Source organism: Mustela putorius, unplaced genomic scaffold (genome assembly GCF_011764305.1).
Source record: "Mustela putorius furo isolate JIRA1106 unplaced genomic scaffold, ASM1176430v1.1 tig00000253_pilon_pilon_pilon, whole genome shotgun sequence".
Classification (NCBI taxonomy): Eukaryota; Metazoa; Chordata; class Mammalia; order Carnivora; family Mustelidae; genus Mustela; species Mustela putorius.
In genome coordinates, this window is record NW_025421329.1 from 8965478 (window position 1) to 8987422 (window position 21945).

General features: G+C 36.8%; 1 long non-coding RNA gene across 1 annotated transcript in view; it reads right to left on the reverse strand.

The window, feature by feature from the left end:
• Nucleotides 1–1120: 1120 nt before the first annotated feature.
• LOC101681710 overlaps nt 1121–21945 on the reverse strand; it is a 40926-nt gene continuing 20101 nt past the window's right edge. Inside the window, exon 3 of the long non-coding RNA XR_199562.2 lies at nt 1121–1408. This is a non-coding gene — a long non-coding RNA (uncharacterized LOC101681710). The remainder of the gene's footprint in view (nt 1409–21945) is intronic.

The following is a 21945-nucleotide window of genomic DNA, read 5'->3' on the forward strand; positions in this document are numbered from 1 at the left end:
GTTTAATGGCCAAACCTCATATTTAAAATATTATGGATACAAAGGGAGGAAAAGAATTCTCAATAATGGACCATTGAGACCTTGTGGTGGTGTCAGTTTGAAAGCGTGGGCAGTTGAAGTCTCGGATCTTTAAAATGGAACTTAAAGAGCAGTGTGGCTTTGCTTCGGGAAGGCCTCTTTGTGACTCTCCTGCTTCTTTAGGGTCTTGGGGTGAAGAAGACCTTCAGGCAGAATTTTATTTAGAAACCCGAAGCCAGCAAGCAATAACAGCCTCCCAAGAGCATTCCTTTTGCCACAGGTGAAGTGAAAGTGCAGGAACCCCACATTTTCAGAAATTTTGTTCATATAGGATCACTGATAACCATCTAAAATGAAAGAACAAATACAGTTGTCCTCCTTCCCTGTCAGCATTTCAAGAATTTACTGGTAACTTAGCCAGATTTTTAATTGTCATGTTACAGTAAACCACACACAAACGGGAAACAACAGTGTGTTAAAAATTGGAATTTTAAAAGTCTTTTAATTTGAGGGAAAAATGATTTACACACACAAATGAAAAAGGAAAAGAGATTTATCGTGAATCAAATATAAATTTTGTCTAGATACATTGAATATTTTCTTTCAAATTCGTAAATCCTGTTGATATATGTTCATTTACTATTTATGATCTAATTTGTGGCAGGAGTCCGTGTATATGCATTGTTAGAACAGGAAAAAATAATGTACTGATGGTAAACAGAATGCAGTGTTTTTTTCTTCATTTTTTAAAGTAATTTTTTTGGAACTAACTCCTGCAACAATTTCCATCTGCAACTTTATCTTCAGAAGTTTTAATTAGTTTTTAATTTCACTACTTGATTTTGATGAGTGCTGTTGGCAATGGAATCAGATGGCAGGCGACAGGTTTAATCAATTGCAAGTGCCTCCTATAACCTTCAGTTTGGGAAGTAAATAGGAGGAGAACAGAAACTCAGTGGCACATTCTCTTCTCTTTCAAACATATGTTCTTATTTAATAAATTCTCTCTCAAATAAAATAAGCCTATAGTTACTGGCGGTCAGTTTCATGTAATAGGAGCTACTACAGTTTCCCATTTAAAAAAAAAATAACAAGACTGCAATAAAACAAACAGTGAGTCACTTTATTGGGTATGAAGTAATAAACCAGTGGTTATAATGATAACTTCTATGACGTGCTTTAGAGGAAAACAACCTTGAATGTTTTGTTCAGTTTGGGGCAGGACTTCTCAGCTTCGTGGTACAGAAAACCAGTAGGTGATCAGATTCTGCCACTGCTCTGTGTTCTCACAGTGCCTGGAAGTCTTGGCTCTCAGCAATTATCCCAGCCATAATTAATTCATAATGAAGTGTGTCGTGTGTTGCTTAACGTCTCAATCTTCCATGAAACTCTGCAGAGGGGCAAGAACTAGTCAGCTTAGGTGGTTGAATTCCTGCCCGCACACATGAATGACTTGTGTCTCTGTGTGGGAGAGAGACAAGAAGAATGGGGGAAGAAAACAGAAGGAAAGAAAGAAGAAAGGAAAAGACAGAAAGCAATGGAAAAAGAATGAAAGAAAGGCATGATAAAGACAAAGAAGAAAATAGGAAACGAAAGAAAGAAAGAAAGGAGGCTCTTACTCATTAGCAACCTGCAGTCTCAAGATTCTGCCAAGCTTAGTTTACTCTTCACAAGATCGGTATCAATTAGGTCTTTCTAACTTTGCTTATCTTGTAAAGGCAAGTAAACCACAGCACTAGTAAAGGGTTTCCAAAGCCTGCTTCCAAGGCCCCCTCTGCTGCACCTTGCCGCCAGCATTCCACAGCCTCCCACAATACAGAGGCAGTAAATGAAAGCAAAGGCATTTCAACCATGACGTGTTGCTGAGTGCTGGGTGTTGGGACGAGCCTCATCCCTGCGGGTTCACACGGCGGAAACCCACAGGGTGACCCATCCCGGGCATCTGTGATGAAGACCGAACATCATTGCTCCTGGCAGGAGTAATACTTTGCGGACAACCTGGGAACTGTTGCTGGACGCGGGTTCTAGTCCCCTGGAAATGATATTGAACACCCAGGGAAGTTCTCTTAAAGAAGCAATAATTCGCGGCTGGATATTAACCAGATCTGTGACATACAGTACTGCCACATCATCTTCTCATTTCGCTCGCTCTAACCCTGCAGAACATTTCTAATACAGCAGGGGTGTTTGGTGAAATACGACTTTCTGATTGAATGAATGCCTGCAGGGCCCCATGATAAACAGCAGTTCAAGCACACTGTGGCTTTTAATGAGGGACAAGTGCCAAAGCCTGCAGATGAGTTTGTAGCACGCATGCCTTTGTTTGCAACCCCCTTCCCCTCCCTGGTCCCCCAACCCAATTTATCTGTTTATTTTTCATCATGTCTGACTGTGACCAATAGCTTTTGTATGGCGAACATCAGTGTTTTTGCCTGCCTTGTAACATTCTGTTTTTTCTCTCTCTTTGCTCGCAGATGACAAGCTATTTTTGCCTATAAGGCAGTTTTATAGAAAAGAAGTTTTAAAGAAACATTTACTGTGTGGCAGGATTGATATAAGCCCATTGGCATGAAATAGTTGAAGTTTATACACCTTATCGCTTTAGTTTCCCCCTTCTTTTTATTATCCTTTTTTTGGGTTCCTATTACTAACATATTTCATTTTCTTCCAGTGTATTTTTCCAGTACTAAAGCTATGCTTTTTTTAGGTCTACCTAGAAAATTTTCAGTTACATCATTTGCACAAATATGTTGATGTTAACATTGAAAAACCTCTTTGCTTGCAGTTGTATATTTTATTTGGCTAAAAATGGCTCATGTCTAATACATTACATGTCCTTTGGTGATACTATTTAAGCGAGAAATTCCAAAACTCACAAATACCGAATAGCCAAAAGTTCCAAAGCTGTGCATGAACACTAAACATGCAATATATCTCCTCCTTTTCCAAACAGAAATAGATTTCTCTCTGATTTGTTTGATAAATTTGACCCAAGATTTCCATTTGGAGTTATTGGAGTTCCTACTGTTTTTCTGTGTGTTGGTGGGCCAAGGCCTAATCACCCCGAAGCCCCACGGAGGCCATAAATTACAGCGATGAGGTGAAGCTTTGTATTCCTTCGGCTACAGAAGAAGGACCATTTTGCTGCAGCCTATTTTGACAGGCATGAATTTAATTCATTGTTTTATGACAGATGGGAAAAGTGTACATGCTCATAGTACTGATTTATGGTCATTTGGGTCTGGAGGATTCTATAATTTGCAACTAATGTGAAAACAGATGGATAGGCAGACACCAAAGGTTAGGCTGACCCGTGGGTTCTCTCCCCTGGTTACAAATGGCGTCCATATGCGTCCAATCTCTCTGGGTGAGGTCTTCGTCGGGACGGCCAGACTCTGTAGAGCCCGCTGCACTTCTTTTTTCTTTTCCTGAGTAAGTCAGTGTAAGTGAAATTGGGGGAATATTTCTAAGCCTCAGTATTTCAAGAGTCGTTCTGTGCCTTTGGAACCTGTGGGATTCTTCTTTTTCTTTTGTTTCTTTTCAAATTAAAAAGCACTTTTCTAAGGTATATGCAATATGTACATTATTATCCAAACAAGTAATACCATCTCAAGGCATCGGTGGCTGTTTTCATTCCAATTGACAAATTTATTTTAATAGAATGATTGATTGAAAACCAGCAGTTGGGGAGTTTCAAAGGAAATGCCTTGAGCTCAGGACGGGCATGCATTTCTGTGAGAAATGAGTTTGTGCTTAGATAAATGAATTTCTACTTTACAAATGATTTTGCATTTTTAGAAAATAAGTGATTTATCGAGTGAAATTGTTTGGTTGATGCTAAAAGTATTTAATACATTTTTGACTATTAGGTGATTTTGCCAAAGAAGAAACAGCAGTGATTGTATCTCTTTTTGAAAAAAGAAGGAAATTTTAGACCTTCAGTAACAAGGTAAATCCACAGTTAATTTTAGTTGAACTGGTACTTGCAATCCATGTAAAGATATAACATTAAGAAGTCATGTATTATGTTGTTGCTTACCATCTTCAATTGGCATAACATTATTATTAGCTTCATTTTATAACATTTCAGCATTAAAACTGAACAAGTTATTAATTTTAGTTCTGGAGATGGAATAAAGTTGCTTAATTTCATTTCATTTTGAAAACTAGAAGTGTAGATTTCTAGTTCCTAAACCAGGAATAGAAAATTTAGGTATAATTAAGGGCTGGCATAGTCTTGACAAAATCAACATTTTGACAATAAAAGCCAGAAGACATAGTGATTTACAGTGTTAAAATATTGTTTTGTTTTATTCTGATTTAAAATTGCAAGTTAGCCAGTCCAAGGGCTACTCCTGAGGTTTAACCAACACGAAACTATCCGTTGCTCCAATTAGCAGAACATTGGCAGCCTCGGGGCTCTGTGAAGATGGCCGTATTAACCTCACTTGACATACCCACCTTTGTACATTTACCCTTGGAAGAAAAAATTTAACTCGCTGGTAACTGATTTTAAGTAGCATCTAGAAAAAAATAAGCCAAGCAAACCAAATTAAGTGTTTTCTGACAGCTGTGGTCTACTTCACCATAAGGTCCTCTTTAATCACTGAAAGAAAATCATGTGCATGTACTTTTAAATGCTTCGCTTCCTGAAGGAGCTTCAGGCTCAGGATGTCATTTCTATTTCATACAGTAGCTACCACCGTCTCGTTGCTGGGTCAGATGTGGGTGGCCTCATCAGAAGATACCAAAAAGAATCATGTGAAAGCCAGAGAAATGAGAAAGGCCAAGGTCTGGCCTTAAAAAACTTTCTCTTGGCCCACATGTTTAATATTTGTTGAGCTTTCAGATTGTCGATGTAAGAGCAACCTTATTTGCAATGTCACTTGACTGGAGTGTCAAATTTTTAAAGATTTTATTTATTTATTTGAGAGAAAGAAAGGTACACCCTGGGTGTTATATGTAAGTGGAGAATCACTAGATTTTACTGCTGAAACTAGTATTACACTATATGTTAACTAACTAGAATTTAAATAAAAACTTGAAACATTAAAAAAAAAAACAGGTAGGAGAGACATCTTTTTATTATGTACTTTTTTAAATGGCTATGGCTAATTTCACATATGTATTCATATCAATTAATTGGATAGGGCCCTATCTAAACCCCACCGGTGCTGGGAAATGTGGAAAGGTGGCCACTGAGCCATCTTGCTGAGGCATCTCCCATCCCTGCTCCCAACCATCCTGCACCCATACCTGTCCCTGCCTGTACTTCATTTTCGTTCATCATCCAGAGCTTCCTCTCCTCCCCAACCTCTTCAATTACTCATTGGCATCAGTGCTAGAGGTTGGATGGTGATCAAGAACTCCAGGAACCCTGATTTTGTGGGGTGCATGGTCTCCCTTGAATAATTTTACTCTCCCTCTTGGCATTCCCCAAATTCCCTAGGGCATATCTCTTTTAAGAATTTGCCCTCTCAGGTGGTTGGTTATTCCCATCTTTCTCTTTCACTAGGGACCTCATTTGATTATATTAATTTTTGAAATCCATTACCTACCTCAGTGCCTGGGACATTAACAGTTAGTTGTTCAATAAAAATTAATGGGAAGTTAGATATGTGAAAGAAAACCAAAGTCATCTCCATAATGATCGCAAACAGGCTGCATGAAGTAAAGTAAAAATAAATCCATAACATATACGTACTAATAAAATGATTTCAGTAACAACTACATATGAAGAAACCAATTTTATATTTATTTTACTTTTTAAACTTTTGCTTGCATTTGTTTTTCATTGCTCAAATAATGCATAGTTACATCCCTATTGGCAGCATTTCCTGAAATTCACACAAAGTAAAAGTTAACTTTTCTGACTTCCTCCTCTTCCCACATTTTTCTCCTGAGGACAGAATGGCTTATTTTGCCATTCCTGTATCCATGAATATTTAGAGTGAGTCCAATCTTTTATTATTATAAATTTAAAACAAATATTCTTATATACTCTGTGCAAATGTAGCACTATTTCCAGCTGATACACATAAAAGTAAAATGTGGGGCCAAGGGGAAATGTGTATTACATTTTTTTAAAAGATTTTATTTATTTATTTGACAGATAGAGCTCAGAAGTAGGCAGACAGGCAGGCAGAGAGAGAGGATGAAGCAGGCTCCCTGCTGAGCAGAGAGTCCAATGTGGGGCTCAATCCCAGAACCCTGAGATCATGACCTGAGCCGAAGGCAGAGGCTTAACCCACTGAGCCACCCAGGTGCCCCTGTGTATTACATTTTAATAGATGCTGCTAAATTTTGATTCAAAAAGACTACTGTTACTTTCATTACAACATAATTTTTTTAATGTTGTGAGTGTGAGGGATCTAAAAGAGATAGTTGATAATTCTAATTTGTATTGTCCTAATCAGGTTTTTTTCATTTTTATTGATTTATAGAGGTTCTTTATATTATAGACACTGGATACTTTATATATTTTAAATACATTGACATATGTTGTTAATATATTTCTTCATTCTGTTACTTTTCCCTAAACTTTGTTGACTCCTGTTTATTGTTCACTGCTTTAAACATTTATGGGAAAAATACTTTCTGTGATTTTTACATGGCTTAAGAAATTCTCTTCTGTCAGACTGTTTTAATTAGACATTTTATTATAATACAATTGTGTTGATATTTGTTTTGCTTTTTGTTTTCTTATTTATATAGATATTATTCTGGAATTTATTAATGTGTGTAGTGTAAGTAGAGATTTTTTTTCCTACTCAATTTCCCTGGTATCAATCATTGAATAATTCTTCTGTCTCTTACTGATCTGAAATGCTACTTTGCCATAAATGTAATAAACATTTTATTCTCATAATTGTAGTAAAATTAGCAAGTAAAAATCATACAAATAAGATGAAAATTATTAGTAATCCCAATACTTTAAACTACTTGGGGGGACGCCTGGGTGGCTCAGTCAGTTAAGTGGTTGCCTTTGGCTCAGGTCATGTTCTTGGGGTCCTGGGATCAAGCTATGAGTCAGGCTGTCTGCTCAGTGAGGAGTCTGCTTCTTTCTTTCCCTGCTCATCTCTGCGTGCTTTCTTTCTTTCTCTCAAATAAATAAATAAAATCTTTAAAAATAATAAAAAATAAAATACTGTATAATATTTAGATGATTTCTCTCCATGCATAATATAAGGGTTTATTTTTAAGATTTTATTTATTTATTTGACAGAGCGAGATCACAAGTAGACGGAGAGGTAGGCAGAGAGAGAGTGAGAGAGAGGGAAGCTGGCTCCCTGCTGAGCGGAACTCAATCCCAGGACCCTGAGATCACGACCTGAGCCAAAGGCAGCGGCTCAACCCACTGAGCCACCCAGGCGCCCCTGCATAATATAAGTTTATACAGCTGATATTTTATCCATCCCCTTCTCACCATATGATATATATTTTAATATATCATTGTGTTAGTAATTTAAATAACAATAAAATACTATGTCTGCTATCAGGTTAACATAGATTTCTAAAATGACAATATGCAAAAATAAAATAAAATAATAAAATGACAATATGCAAGGTTAGTGAAGTTGGAGTTTGATTGGAATGTTTACATTGCTACTGGTAGCAATTTTTTCTGTTTCTATTCAAATGCTCTGGAATAAACTCATAAAATAATTTAAGGGTACTATCAGGTTTTATGCTTTGATCTGTAGTTAATTTTTAAGATATATATGCAAAAGGAATAACCAGACATGAGTTCAAAAATTAGTATTTAATACATGGCAGGTATATTTGGTAAGACTAAAAAGCATGTGAACACTAAAATGTTCAACAATGAGGATGGTTGGATAAATGAGGGTACATTCCTGGGATGGAATCCTATTGACTTAGTGCAATGGGGCTTTGTAGGCCTGGCTTGGCAGTCATTGGTGCTCTTTGCCAAATATTCTCAGCTCCCTACCTCCTGGGCATGTGGGAGGCTCACACTTCCTGGACACCTTGCGTTTGGGTGGGGCTGTGGGACTGCCTGACAATGAGTCATGAGTGGAAGCGACACGCATCATTTCCAGGCCGGAACATTTAATTGCTAACGGGAAACACTCCAGGTTTAACAAAAAGTCCAACAATATTTGAAATGACATGGCTGACTGATGATAATAAGTAGAGATCTTCTGCTAACCAGAAATGGAAATATAGATTAGAAAGAAACAGACATGTGTTGTTTTAAGCCACTAAACACTAGTCAGTAGCCATTGATTAATACAAATGAGAAAAGATTCACAAAACAATACCAACTGGAAAAATAAGGTAAAAATGTGTTGCATATATATGAAGTCAATTTTGTGTGTGTATGTATGTGTAAAATAATGTTACAAATAGCTGCACCAAATTAAGTTTTTACCTTTGAGTGTTGAAGTTATTAGTTTTATTTTCTTATATTTCTTTCTATATTTTCCCAAACCAACACATATTATTGTGTTATTATAGAGTTGACCTTTAAACCTTTATAAGCATATAAAATGGCTGCATAGTGTTTCAACATATGAATATATACATAAATTTGGCTTCTTATTGTTAAGAGTTTTAGTTATGGTTTCTACTATTTTCATAAGATAGTAATTGTTATCCTGTGTATGTAATTCTTACTCAGCAATTAAGGATTGTCTATGGGATTCGTGGTAGAATTAATTATTCAATGATTATAGATGATTTAAGGCCTATAGAAGTGGTATTTATTTACTTTCATTAGCCATTGTATCAACTACATTTTTATCTAGAAGTGCTCATTCACAAAAATGCCCGTATAGGAGTCTGTCTTTCTTTCTTTCTTTTTCTTTTTTTCTTCCTTCCTTCCCTCCTTCCTTCCTTCCTTCCTTTCTTTTCTTTCTTTCTTTCTTTCCTTCTTTCTTTCTTTCTTTCTTTCTAGTAAAACTTTATATTTATATTAGAGAGGGAGATATGGTGGGGGAGGGGCAGAAGAAAAGGGAGAGAGAATCTTAAGCAGGCTACATGCTTCTGAACCACATAAGCACCCCTGTAAAACTTTGTAGTTTGACAAGGAAAATCTTCGAATCATATTTTCTTAATTCAGTGTGTCTTAAGATATCCAAGGCAAAGTACCAAAATTATATTTTACTTCCAATCTGTTGTGGACTGTGATGTGAACCTACAGTACATAACCAGGACCTACATGGAGCCACTTGTGTGTAAATCATGTGAGTCTGACATCGCTTAAACTTGTCTTTGAATTCAACAAGTCCATTGATGACACTTATGAATACCAAGACAATACCAAATTACTCGAAAATTTTTAAACATTTACACTCAATATCTGTATTTGTGTGGTTTGATAATAAATAAATCACTGACCAACAGTAGCTGTGATCAATACATGAATAGCACTAATTTGTGTTTCTTTAGTTTTAATTAAATGCAATTAAATTTAATTTTTACTCCATTTTTGGCAAGTTATTCTTTCATGATCTTTGTTCCTTTGTGTGTTGAATTCATAGTTCCTGTCACTTGTGTTAAGTTTGACATCTGCTAAGGGCTTTGACCCTTTTTGATGGTTGTACATATTATGTGTTTGTGGATTCTTTGTTCATATCTTATCATATCAAGGAAGGAATTTGAGTGCCCATCTTTTCATCCTGAGTGGATGGAGAACAAATGCCATGCATTGTAATGAAAAGACAACCAAACTGGCCTTTCTAATTTCACACAAAATAATCTTAAGTCAAAGTTTTTCAAGAGACAAAGAAGAACACTATATATTATAAAAGGGATAATTCATCAAGAAGATATGACAATTTTAAATTCACATAGATCTAACAACAGAGGCACAAAAAAAACCTGAGGTAAAAATTGAAAGAATCAAAGGGAGAAATGGAAAATTCAATAATAGTGGTTGAAGACTTTAATAATGGCTAAAACAATAAAGTGAAATTAATGAGGAACTAGACAACTTGAATAACAACATAAACCAGTAAGACATAGCAAACACTGAAAGAACATTCCAATCAACAACAGAAAAGTACATATTCTTTTGAAGTACACATGGAACAATGTCCACAATAAACTGCTAGCCCCTAAAATAAGTCTCAATAAATAGAAGAGAATTAAAATAATACATTTTTCCCATACTACAATGGGATAATAGAAACAAAAGAAGGAAATTTGGGAAATGCACAAATATATGGAAATTAGAGAATACTCAAGAAATCAGTTAATCAAAAAGAAATCCAGGTGAATACAGAGCCAGGCATTCATAACAAATACTAGAAACCAAATCAACGCCATATAAAAAAGATTATACAGCATAACCAAGTGAGATCTATCTAAATGCAAGGTTAGTTCAACATACTAAAATCAATAAAAAAATACACCGTATTAATAGAATAAATCAAAACCACAAGATCATTTCAAGAAATGCAGAAAATGTACTTAAAAAAAAAAACCCACTCTTTCATAATACCCAAAAACCAAGAAATAGAAAGAAATTTCCTCAACTTGATAAAGGGCATCCATGACAAGACAGCTAGCACTGTATTTAATAGTAATAAGAGTAATTGGTTGATTACTACTTGTGATCTGTTAGTACTTATTAAGCTTTTACTAAATTAGTAAGGTCTCCAGCAAGGTCTAAAGGGAGTGGGGAGATGAGGGTAGGGGTGGGGAATCACTGTGACAAGTACAGAGAGCTAGGATTTGAGTCTTGTCTCTTCTTCTCACCACCCAGTGAATTTGGGCATCACTTAAATTAGCTGAGCCTCAGGTTCATACCCATATTAAGACTTTCCCTACAAGCTTCTGGGGATGATGGCATCACTTGAAGCATGCAAACTACCTGCTGGACTTGGCATAAGGTTATAAGAATGTTATTTTCCTTTAGAAGTTTCTCATTTATAATTAAATGAGAAATTAAATGGTCGAACCATTTTTTTTTAATTTTTTATTTTTTATAAACATATATTTTTATCCCCAGGGGTACAGGTCTGTGAATCACCAGGTTTACACACTTCGAACCATTTTTATATGGGGTTGTTTGCCATTTGCTATTGAGTTTTAGACATTCCTTTATTTACTCTGGACATTAAAACCCTAACAGATATATGATTTCTAAATATTATCTACCATTGTGTGGGTTTTTCTTTTTACTTTCTTTTAAATGTCCTTTGAATTGCAAAATTACTGATGGGGTCCAATGTATGTTTTCCTTTGGCTATTTGTGTTATGAGATCATGTACAAGACATCATTGCCAAACCCAGATTCATAAAAGGTTTCCCTCATGAGCACCTGGGTGACACAGTCCATTAAGCATCTGCCTTTGGCTCAGGTAATAATCCCAGAGTCCTGGGATCGAGCCCTGCATCAGGCTCCCTGCTCTGCGGGAAGCCTGCTTTTCCCTCTCCCACTTCCGCCTGCTTCTGTTTCCTCTCTCACTGTGTCTCTGTCTGTCAAATAAATAAATAAAATAAAATAAAAATTAAAAAAGAGATTTCCCCTATGTCTTCTTCTAAATTTTAAATTGTTTTAATTTTTATATTCAGATTATTGATCTAATCTGAGCAAATTTTTGTATATGGTATAAAGTAGGGGTTTGACTTTATTTTTTTGTTTGAATATCCAGTTTTAGTACCATTTGTTGTAGAGATCATCCTTTACCTCCAGCAAATGGTCTTTCTACCCTTGTTGAAAATCAGTTGGCTGTAGAAGTATGGTTTTATTTTGGATTCTCAATTTTAGTCCATTGGTCTATGTATCTATATCAAGGAATTACCACACTGTTTTCCATATTGTATCTTTGTAGTAAGTTTTGAAATCAGGAAGTGTGAGACCACCAACTTTATTTTTTTCTTTCTTTTTTATTTTATTTTATATTTTTTAAGATTTTATTTATTTGAAAGAGCACATGTGCACACACGAGTGAGCAAGCTGCGCAAAGGGCAGAAGGAGAGGGAGAGAAATAAGCAGACTCCACACCGAGTACAGAATCCCACCCGAGGCTTATCTCACAATGCTGAGATCATGACCTGAGCTGAAATCAAGAGTTGGGCATTCAACTGATTGAGCTGCCCAGGTACCCCATGTTCTTCATTTTCAGTATTGCTTTGTCTATTCAAGGCCCCTTGAAATTCCATAGGAATTTAAGGATCAGTGTCATTTGCAAATGTCTTCTATCATTCCAAGGGTTGCCTCTTTGTTTTGTTGACTGTTTCTTTTGCTGTGCAGAAGCTTTTTATCTTGACAAAGTCCCAAAAGTTCATTTTTGCTTTTGTTTCCTTTGCCTTTGGAGACCTGTCTTTAAAGAAGTTGCTGTGGCTGATGTTGAAGAGGTTACTGCCTATGTTCTCCTCTTGGATTTTGATGGATTCCTGTCTCATATTGAGGACTTTCAACCATTTTGAGTTTATCTTTGTGTATGGTGTAAGAGAGTGGTCCAGTTTCATTCTTCTATATATAGCTGCTCAATCTTTCCCGGACCATTTATTGAAGGGACTATCTTTTTTTCCACTGGATATTTTCCCCTGCTTTGTCAAAGATTATTTGACCAAAGAGTTGAGGGTCCATATGTGGACTCTCTACTCTGGTCCACTGATCTATGTGTCTGTTTTTGTGCCCGTACCATGCTGTCTTGGTGATCACAGCTTTGTAATAAAGCTTGAAATCAGGCAATGTGATGCCCCCAGATTTATTTTTCTTTTTCAACATTTCCTTAGGGATTCAGCGTCTTTTCTATTTCCATACCAGATTCCATCCAAATTTTAGTATTGTTTGTTCCAGCACTTTGAAAAATGCAAGTGAAATTTTGATCAGGATGGCATTGAAAGTATAAATTGCTCTGGGCAGTATAGAAATTTTAACAATGTTTATTCTTATGATTCATGAGCATGGATTGCTCTTCCATCTTTTTGTGTCTTCTTCAATTTCTTTCATGAGTGTTCTGCAGTTCCTTGAGTACAGATCCTTTACCTCTTTGGTTAGGTTTATTCCAAGATATCTTATGGCTTTTGGTGTTATAGTAAATGGAATCAATTCTCTAATTTCCCTTTCTATATTTTCATTGTTAGTGTATAAGAAAGCAACTGATTTCTGTGCATTGATTTTGTATCCTGCCACATTACTGAATTGCTGTATGAGTTATAGGAATTTGGGCTTTCCATATAAAGTATCATGTTATCTGGGAAGAGAAAGAGTTTGACTTCTTCTTTGCAAATTTGACTACCTTTTCTTTTTGTTGTATGATTGCTGTTGCTAGGACTTCTAGTACTATGTTGAACAACAGTGGTGAGAGTGGGCATCTTTGTCATGTTCCTGATCTCAGTGGGAAGGTTTATCAATTTTTCCCCATTGAGAATGATATTTGCTGAGGGTTTTTCATAGATGGATTTTATGGAGTTGAGGAGTGTTCCTTCTATCCCTATACTTTGAAGAGTTTTAATCAGGAAAGGAGACTGTGTTTTGTCAAATGTTTGTTCTGTATCAATTGAGAGGACCATGTGGTTCTTCTCTCTTCTTGATTTGACAAAGGGCTGATATCCAAGATCTATAAAGAACTCCTCAAACTAAACACTCCCCCCCAAAAAACCCCCCAAACTCCCAGATAATCATGTCAAAAAATGGTCAGAAGACATGAACAGACACTTCTCCAAAGAAGACAGACAAATGGCTAGCAGACTCATGAAAAAATGTTTATCATCATTAGCCATCAGGGACATTCAAATCAAAATCACATTGAAATACCACCTTACACCAGTTAGAATGGCAGAGATTATGCTGAGTGAAATAAGTCAAGCAGAGAGAGTCAATTATCATATGGTTTCACTTATTTGTGGAGCATAACAAATAACATGGAGGACATGGAGAGTTAGAGAGGAGAAGGGAGTTGGGGTAAATTGGAAAGGGAGGTGAATCATGAAAGACTATGGACTCTGAAAAACAATCTGAGGGGTTTGAAGTGGCGGGAGGGTGGGAGGTTGGCGTACCAGGTGGTGGGTATTAGAGAGGGCATGGATTGCATGGAGCACTGGGTGTGGTGAAAAAATAATGAATACTGTTATGCTGAAAATAAATTAAAAAAATTAAAAAAAGATTAACAAGACAGTAAACAACAAGTGTTGGAGAGGATGTGGAGAAAAGGGAACCCTCTCATACTGTTGGTGGACATGCAAGTAGGTGCAGCTGCTTTGGAAAAGAGTGTGGAGATTCCTTAAAAAATTAAAAATAGAGCTACCCTATGACCCAAAATTACACTACTGGGTACTTACCACAAAGATACAGATGTAGTGAAAAGAAGGGCCATCTGTGCCCCAATGTTCATAACAGCAATGGTCACAGTCACCAAACTGTGGAAAGAGCCTAGATGCCCTTCAACAGATGAATGGATAAAGAAGATATGGTCCATATATACAATGGAATATTATGCCTCCATCAGAAAGAATGAATACTCAACTTTTGTATTAACATGGATGGGGCCGGGGGAGATTATGCTGAGTGAAATAAGTCGAGCAGAGAGGCAATTATCATATGGTTTCACTTAACTTGTGGAGTGTAAGGAATAACATGGAGGACATTAGGAGAAAGAAAGGAAAAGTGAATTGGTGGAAATCAGAGGGGGAGATGAACCTTGAGAGACTGTGGACTCTGAGAAACAAACAGGATTTTGAAGGGGAGACTGGTGGGCAGATGAGTGATCCTAGTCGTGGGTATTAAGGATGGCTCATATTGCATGGAGTACTGGGTGTGGTGTATAAACAATGAATCTTGGAACACTGAAAAAATAAATAAATAAATAAATAGAATCAGCCAAGCAAACAAACAAACAAAGAATTTAGGGATCAGCTTTCCCATTTCTGCTCCAAAAGATCATTGGAATTTCGGTAAGAATTGCTTTAATTCTGTAAATCACTTTGCGTAGCATAGCCATCTTAAGAATATTGTATATTCCAACCCACAAATATAGATGTTTTCCCATTTATTTAGATCCTCGTCAGTTTCTTTCAGCAATGTTTAAAGTTTTCAGTTAACAAATCATTTGGCTGCTTAAATTTATTCCTAGATACTTTATTATTTTGGATCCTATGATAAAAGGAATTATTTACTTAATTTCCTTTTTGGATTGTGCATTGCTGGTGTGAAGAAACACATCTGATTTTTGCATTCTGATCCTATACTCCACAACTTGCTAAAATTATTTGTTAGCTACAGTAATGTGTGTGTGTGTGTGTGTGTGTGTGTGTGTGTGCTGATCTTTCCATTTTGTTTTTACATTGTTTCTATGTTTTTTTTCTAGTCTTTGATTATGTTTAAGGACGTTGATTTAAAATCTTTGCCTAGTAAGTCCTGTGTTTCTTCAAGTATGGTTTCTGTTGATCTGTTTTTTCCTATAAATGGACCATACTTTCTTGTTTGTTTGAATGCCTTATAAATTTTTTTGTTGAAAACCAGACGTCTTAATATTATAAGGTGGAAATCAATTTCTCCCCTTTCCCCAGAATTTGCTGGTGCTGATTGTTGTGCTTTTTTTTTAAGTGGTTTATTAAAGGAGTTATGTGTTTATTACCTTTTCCAAACTATTTTCACAAAGATTATATTTCTGATTATGTGGTGTCTGAAGTCGCTGATTTATTGTCTTGGTGGTCAACCAGTGACCTGACAGAGGCTCCCTTAAATGCCTGCAGCCAGAAAGAGGTTGGTGGAGGGAGAGAGAGGAAGAAAGGAACAAAGAGAGAGAGAAAGAAAAAGCAAAAGAAAAAAAAAGAAAAAGACTTCTCTCCTGGTCTTTGTAGCTTAGCACTCCTTTACACGACTAACCCAGGTCATCCATAACTCAGCCTTATCCTTCAGGCAGCCTGGTTTTGCAGAGGCTGTTGATCTGCAACATGAGTTCTTCAACTTTGAAGAATCTCATTCTACTTTTCACATATTGTGTTGCTTAGGCTTTTGCTTTTTCAGAGGTCAAAAAGTATAGTTTAAAAGGTGCATTTGCAACTCTGATCACAGCAGCCTTGTCCACAGATCTACTCCCCTCCTTATTAAGCCAGTTGTTTGTTCTTCACAGCTTGGCAAAGCAAATCTACTCTAGTGAGTGTAGTAGACTGGTACTTCATTTTTCTCTAAACTTCGGTGTATGGAGATAATAGTGTAAATTCCTAGCCTACTAAGTGTAATGGATGATCAGGCCAAGTGTTGGATAGCTAGAAAGGGGAAGTAATTTCAGGACCCATTAATGGCACAGCTACAACTCAGATTCTACTGACTGTGGCTATGTAAAAACACAAGCCCAATGTACCAGGTATGATAGATTATACTTTGTAGAAATGATCATAACAATGTTCCCAGTCCAGATGCTCTTCAAGAACTTTGCCTTTCCCCATTAGGAACTGGAGTCTATGACTCCTCCTTTTCAAACCTTGTGGGAGAGATTCTACAAATAGAGTATGATAGAAGTGATATGTATGATGTCCAAGGTTAGGTCAAAAAAGGCAATCTAACTTCTGTTTGGGTCTCTCTTGGAATATTCATCCTCGAGAGAATAAGGCTACTATGAGTAAGCCCAGAACCCATGGGGCCCATGTCAAGAAAAGGACTGAGGCCCCAAACCCTGAGTTAGCCATGAGACAAAGTCATTTCAGAAGAGGATCTTCCAGATTCCAGTGAGCTACTATTGGGGAGGGAATATGATATGATTTGAATGAATGACCTTTCCACACTGAGCTCTGCCCAAACTGCAGATTTGTAGGCAAAAGAAATGATTTTTTTAAGTCATTAATTAGATTTTGTAGTGGTTTGTTAGACAGCTATAGAAAACCAGCATCTATTGAGAGTATCATATGGTTCTTGTTCTTTCTTTTATTGATGTGTTGTATCACATTGACTGATTTGCGGATGTTGAACCAACCTTGCAGCCCTGGAATAAATCCCACTTGGTCGTGGTGAATAATCTTTTTAATGTACTGTTGAATCCTATTGGCTAGTATTTTGTTGAGTATTTTCGCATCTGTGTTCATCAAGGATATCGGTCTATAGCTCTCTTTTTTGGTGGGATCCTTGTCTGGTTTTGGGATCAAGGTGATGCTGGCCTCATAAAATGAGTTTGGAAGTTTTCCTTCCATTTCTATTTTTTGGAACAGTTTCAGGAGAATAGGAATTAGTTCTTCTTTAAATGTTTGGTAGAATTCCCCCGGGAAGCCGTCTGGCCCTGGGCTTTTGTTTGTTTGGAGATTTTTAATGACTGTTTCAATCTCCTTACTGGTTATGGGTCTGTTCAAGCTTTCTATTTCTTCCTGGTTCAGTTGTGGTAGTTTATATGTTTCTAGGAATGCATCCATTTCTTCCAGATTGTCAAATTTATTGGCGTAGAGTTGCTCATAGTATGTTCTTATAATAGTTTGTATTTCTTTGGTGTTAGTTGTGATCTCTCCTCTTTCATTCATGATTTTATTTATTTGGGTCCTTTCTCTTTTCTTTTTGATAAGTCGGGCCAGGGGTTTATCAATTTTATTAATTCTTTCAAAGAACCAGCTCCTACTTTCGTTGATTTGTTCTATTGTTTTTTTGGTTTCTATTTCATTGATTTCTGCTCTGATCTTTATGATTTCTCTTCTCCTGCTGGGCTTAGGGTTTCTTTCTTGTTCTTTCTCCAGCTCCTTTAGGTGTAGGGTTAGGTTGTGTACCTGAGACCTTTCTTGTTTCTTGAGAAAGGCTTGTACCGCTATATATTTTCCTCTCAGGACTGCCTTTGTTGTGTCCCACAGATTTTGAACATGCTGAAAAAGCATTTGACAAAGTACAACATCCCTTCCTGATCAAAACTCTTCAAAGTGTAGGGATAGAGGGCACATACCTCAATATCATCAAAGCCATCTATGAAAAACCCACCGCAAATATCATTCTCAATGGAGAAAAACTGAAAGCTTTTCCGCTAAGGTCAGGAACACGGCAGGGATGTCCATTATCACCACTGCTATTCAACATCGTACTAGAGGTCCTAGCCTCAGCAATCAGACAACAAAAGGAAATTAAAGGCATCCAAATCGGCAAAGAAGAAGTCAAATTATCACTCTTCGCAGATGATATGATACTATATGTGGAAAACCCAAAAGACTCCACTCCAAAACTGCTAGAACTTATACAGGAATTCAGTAAAGTGTCAGGATATAAAATCAATGCACAGAAATCAGTTGCATTTCTCTACACCAACAGCAAGACAGAAGAAAGAGATATTAAGGAGTCCATCCCATTTACAATTGCATCCAAAACCATAAGATACCTAGGAATAAACCTAACCAAAGAGACACAGAATCTATACTCAGAAAACTATAAAGTACTCATGAAAGAAATTGAGGAAGACACAAAGAAATGGAAAAATGTTCCATGCTCCTGGATTGGAAGAATAAATATTGTGAAAATGTCTATGCTACCTAAAGCAATCTACACATTTAATGCAATTCCTATCAAAGTACCATCCATCTTTTTCAAAGAAATGGAACAAATAATTCTAAAATTTATATGGAACCAGAAAAGACCTTGAATAGCCAAAGGGATATTGAAAAAGAAAGCCAACGTTGGTGGCATCACAATTCCGGACTTCAAGCTCTATTACAAAGCTGTCATCATCAAGACAGCATGGTACTGGCACAAAAACAGACACATAGATCAATGGAACAGAATAGAGAGCCCAGAAATAGACCCTCAACTCTATGGTCAACTAATCTTCGACAAAGCAGGAAAGAATGTCCAATGGAAAAAAGACAGCCTTTTCAATAAATGGTGCTGGGAAAATTGGACAGCCACATGCAGAAAAATGAAATTGGACCATTTCCTTACACACACCACACAAAAATAGACTCAAAATGGATGAAGGACCTCAATGTACGAAAGGAATCCATCAAAATCCTTGAGGAGAACACGGGCAGCAACCTCTTCGACCTCTGCCGCAGCAACATCTTCCTAGGAACAACGCAAAAGGCAAGGGAAGCAAGGGAAAAAATGAACTACTGGGATTTCATCAAGATCAAAAGCTTTTGCACAGCAAAGGAAACAGTTAACAAAATCAAAAGACAACTGACAGAATGGGAGAAGATATTTGCAAACGACATATCAGATAAAGGACTAGTGTCCAGAATCTATAAAGAACTTAGCAAACTCAACACCCAAAGAACAAATAATCCAATCAAGAAATGGGCAGAAGACATGAACAGACATTTCTGCAAAGAAGACATTCAGATGGCGAACAGACACATGAAAAAGTGCTCCATATCACTCGGCATCAGGGAAATACAAATCAAAACCACAATGAGATATCACCTCACACCAGTCAGAATGGCTAAAATCAACAAGTCAGGAAATGACAGATGCTGGCGAGGATGCGGAGAAAGGGGAACCCTCCTACACTGTTGGTGGGAATGCAAGCTGGTGCAGCCACTCTGGAAAACAGCATGGAGGGTCCTCAAAATGTTGAAAATAGAACTGCCCTATGACCCAGCAATTGCACTATTGGGTATTTACCCTAAAGATACAAATGTAGTTATCCAAAGGGACACATGCACCCGAATGTTTATAGCAGCAATGTCCACAATAGCCAAACTATGGAAAGAACCTAGATGTCCATCAACAGATGAATGGATCAAGAAGATGTGGTATATATACACAATGGAATACTATGCAGCCATCAAAAGAAATGAAATCTTGCCATTTGCAACAACATGGATGGAACTAGAGCGTATCATGCTTAGCGAAATAAGTCAAGCGGAGAAAGACAACTATCATATGATCTCCCTGATATGAGGAAGTGGTGATGCAACATGGAGGCTTAAGTGGGTAGAAGAAGAATAAATGAAACAAGATGGGATTGGGAGGGAGACAAACCATAAGTGACTCTTTTTTTTTTTTTTTTTTTTTTTAAGATTTTATTTATTTATTTGACAGACAGAGATCACAGGTAGACAGAGAGGCAGGCAGAGAGAGGAGGAAGCAGGCTCCCCGCCAAGCAGAGAGCCCGATGCGGGGCTTGATCTCAGGGCCCTGGGATCATGACCTGAGCCGAAGGCAGAGGCTTTAACCCACTGAGCCACCCAGGCGCCCCGCATAAGTGACTCTTAATCTCACAAAACAAACTGAGGGTTGCCGGGGGGAGGGGTTTTGGGAGAAGGGGGTGGGATTATGGACATTGGGGAGGGTATGTGATTTGGTGAGTGCTGTGAAGTGTGTAAACCTGGTGATTCACAGACCTGTACCCCTGGGGATAAAAATATATGTTTATAAAAAATAAAAAATTAAAAAAAAAAAAAAAAAAAGAAAACCAAAACAGCAGGTCTTCCACATTTTTAAGAAAAAAAACTAAAATCTAAATGTTCAAGTGAAATTTCTAAATTTTATATATTAGCAACTAATTCTACATTTAAAGTACTATCTGCAAGTCACAAAAAACATTTTTAGGTCATTTTAAGCCCTCTGGTCACAATTGACAGTTTACACAGTATCTCAGTTAATTGTCACAGTAATAATAAAACTGCCAGATAATTGCTATTACATTCATTTTTAGATAACCCAAGAATCACTGAATAAACCAGTTCAAAGTGACACAGCTGGTAAGAAGTATAGTCATGATATGAACTCAGCAAAATCTATCTGCTTTTCCCTATACCATACCACATTTTTAAGCTTAATATAGAAGATAGATTATTTCCTGCTTCTTTTAATCCTTGCATATATAGTTTATTTAGAATTAGTCCCAAGGTGATTTAATTTCTTTCACTCTCTTATCCTACTGGAGCTGTTTTCTTTTTCTTATACTTCAATTCCCCCAAACCCCTCACCTCCAGCTTCAATCTTTCTCTTGGGTTCAAGAAAGAAAATAATAAATAACATAAATAAATAACAGAAATAAATAAATAAATAAATAGAATTAAATAAGCCAAGGAAGGTGTCAATGACTCTTCAATGATTTGCAATGAGACAGGGTCATGGTGTGGGAGAGTCATGCAACCAGCACTCGCCAAGTTAGAATAGCATACCTCCTAGCTATCACTGGGCAGAGTTTTTCATGCCTTCAGGATTGCTGTCTCATGATTTTTAAAATTTATTCTTTATAACCTATTATCATTTCCAAGATCCCTTTTGCTATACGAGTTTAATCAAAATGTGACCCAAGATTCAATATCTGGAAGTCTGTGTCAGTATATCTATTTACGTATAGGTGAAAGACACAAAAAGACGTTGTGATTGTTGTTGTTGGGTTATTTTGGGGGGTCACCTTTGAAGAATAAAAAAGGGAAGCCAGTGAGAGCCACCATTATTTCGTTGGTGATTATAAACCAAGAAAAAGGCAGAAAGGCCAATCATTATTTTTTGGACAACTTTATCTTGGGACAAACTCAACTGGATCAAGAAAAACTTTTATACTTCAAATATAGTGTGATAAATTGGCTTTTATAATAATGGTCTTCTTTTCTTTTTTTTTTTTTCTGTCTCATGTATTTTATTTTATTTTCTGTTTTATTTGATTTTATTTCTTTTCAGTGTTCCAGAATTCACTGTTTATGTACCACACCCAATGCTCCATGCAATACGTGTCCTCCTTAATACCACCACCAGGCTTACCCAACCCCCCACCCCCGCCCCTCCAAAACCCTTAGTTTGTTTTATTTTTAACTATCTAGATACTTCTTTGATTCTTCCTTAGTGCATTTTATTCTGGTTAGTAGAGGTCTGAAACACATTTCAAATAAACTCCTCCAAAAAGTTGATCTTGTAACTTCGAAACCTACTTAGTGCAGTTTATATCATTTTGATACAATTGAACTCACAAATCATGGGACATGGTTTTTTGAACTGACTGGAGGTATGGGAACCCAGGATTTGGCACTGGTACTACTGCTTTAACCTGGAAAATTCCCAATATCTATGGGATTTTCTACTTGTAGTAAATGGAT